Source organism: Triticum dicoccoides, chromosome 6A (genome assembly GCF_002162155.2).
Source record: "Triticum dicoccoides isolate Atlit2015 ecotype Zavitan chromosome 6A, WEW_v2.0, whole genome shotgun sequence".
In the NCBI taxonomy this organism is placed as follows: domain Eukaryota; kingdom Viridiplantae; phylum Streptophyta; class Magnoliopsida; order Poales; family Poaceae; genus Triticum; species Triticum dicoccoides.
This window is the reverse complement of record NC_041390.1, coordinates 219,030,515-219,033,152: the sequence shown is the minus strand read 5'-3', so window position 1 is coordinate 219,033,152 and position 2,638 is coordinate 219,030,515.

Below are 2,638 nucleotides of genomic sequence, written 5' to 3'. Positions count from 1 at the left end.
GACTGAACTGCAGAATGCCAGAATAAGAGGGGGATAGCTAATCCTGTCGAAGACTACGCTTCTGGCAGCCTCCGTCTTGCAGCATGTAGAAGAGAGTAGATTGAAGTCCTCCAAGTAGCATCTCCAAGTAGCATCTCCAAGTAGCATCGCATAGCATAAACCTACCCGGCGATCCTCTCCTCGTCGCCCTGCAGAAAAGCGATCACCGGGTTGTCTGTGGAACTTTGAAGGGTGTGTTTTATTAAGTATCCGGTTCTAGTTGTCATAAGGTCAAGGTACAACTCCAAGTCGTCCTGTTACCGAAGATCACGGCTATTCGAATAGATTAACTTCCCTGCAGGGGTGCACCACATAACCCAACACGCTTGATCCCATTTGGCCGGACACACTTTCCTGGGTCATGCCCGGCCTCGGAAGATCAACACGTCGCAGCCCCACCTAGGCTCAACAGAGAGGCCAACACGCCGGTCTAAACCTAAGCGCACAGGGGTCTGGGCCCATCGCCCATAGCACACCTGCACGTTGCGTACGCGGCCGAAAGCAGACCTAGCCTAGTGGCGTTCCAGTCCAATTCGGCGCGCGCCGCTCCGTCGCTGACGTCTGAAGTGCTTCGGCTGATACCACGACGTCCGGATACCCATAACTACTCCCACGTAGATGGTTAGTGCGTATAGGCTCGTAGCCAGACTCAGATCAAATACCAAGATCTCGTTAAGCGTGTTAAGTATCCGCGAACGCCGAACAGGGCCAGGCCCACCTGTCTCCTAGGTGGTCTCAACCTGCCCTGTCGCTCCGCCACAAAGTAACAGTCGAGGGCCGTCGGGAACCCAGGCCCACCTCTACCGGGATGGAGCCACCTGTCCTTTCAGCCCCCAACTCCGAACAGTATCACAGGTAATGTAACAGTGTAAAGTATATAGTATATGCCCGTGATCACCTCTCGAAGTGATCACAGCCCAGTAGTATAGCATGGCAGACGGACAAGAGTGTAGGGTCACTGATGGAACACTAGCATCCTATACTAAACATTTAGGATTGCGGGTAATGTATCAATGACTGTAGCAGCAATGACAGGCTATGCATCAGAATAGGATTAACGGAAAGCAGTAACATGCTACACTACTCTAATGCAAGCAGTATAGAATAGAATAGGAAATATCTGGTGATCAAAGGGGGGGCTTGCTTGGTTGCTCAGACAAGGAGGGGTCGTCGATGACGTAGTCGACCACAGGGGCATCAGCATCGGTCTCGGAGTCTACCGGAAAGGAGTAACGGAGGGGGAACACAATAAATAACAGAGCAATCAAATGTAACACAAAGCAAGACGCGACAATACGTTGTGCTAGGGGTGTCCTAACGTAGGGATAGGCGATACCGGTGAAGGGGGAAACATCCGGGAAAATATCCCCGGTGTTTCGTGTTTTCGGGCAGAGGAGCCGGAGGGGGAAAGTTGCGAGTTTGATATGTTAGGGGTGCGTGGCGGACGAACGGACTGCGTATCCGGATTCGTCTCGTCGTTCTGAGCAACTTTCATGTTGAAAATATTTTAATCCGAGTTACGGATTAAAAGATATGATTTTCTAAAGATTTTATTAATTTTTGGAATTTAATTAATTATTTAATTAATTCGAAAAATAGATTTATGACGTCAGCATGATGTCATGCTGACGTCAGCAGTCAACAGGGTTGACTTGGTCAACCTGACATGTGGGTCCAGGGGGGCCCACCTGTCATCCTCTAATTAGGTTAATTAGGGTTTAGGTTAATCTAATTACAGTTTAATTAAACTTAACTAGTTAATTAAATTAATTAAACCGGATTAATTAACTTAATTAATTCATTAGTTAATTAATTAATTAACAATTAATTCATTGGTTAATTAATTAATTAATAATTAATTTTATTAATCACTTTTATTTTTATTTAATAATTTTATTTTTAATTCTCTTTTTTTTTAAACCGTTCTGGGGTGTGGGCCCCGTTGTCATAGGGCCACTAGGCCTTAGCGGACACGGGCACACGGGCGCCGGCAGTGCGCTTACGGGCGCACCCGTCCAGGACCGAGCCCGATCGAGGAGGCGAGGGGAGGCGAGGCCACCGGGGCACGGTGGTGTTTGGCCAGTGTGGACGACGGCCATCGGGGGTGGATCCGGGCGGCGCCGCATGGGGGAAGCGGGACGGCGGGCGGAGGCGCCGACGAGGGAGCGACCAAGTGGCTAACGAGGCGCTCCAAGGGGCGACAGAGGGTGACCGGAGGCGGGCTTCAGAGGCGAAGTAGCATCGGGGCCCGGCCTGCAGCAGGCGAGACGAGCCTGGCGGGTGCAGGCGGTGGTCGCGGGGCACGGCCCGGACGCGTTGTAGGAGGGAGAGGAGGTCGGGGTGCGGTGAGCACGGTCGCGGGCGCGACCAGGGGCGAGCCCGGGCGCGGCCAACGATGCGGCCGGCGGGCGCGAGGGCCACGGTGAGCACGAGGGCGAGGGAGAGGGTAGGAGAGGGGGAGGGCGGTGCCTCACCGCGGGGCCGTAGGGTTCGAGGCAGCGGGCTCGGTGGAGGTCGGGGAGGGCCGACGAGGGAGTTCCGGCGGAGCGGGAGGCCGTCCGGCGGGGTGGCGTGTTGGCGCAGCGGAGTCCAGGCGGCG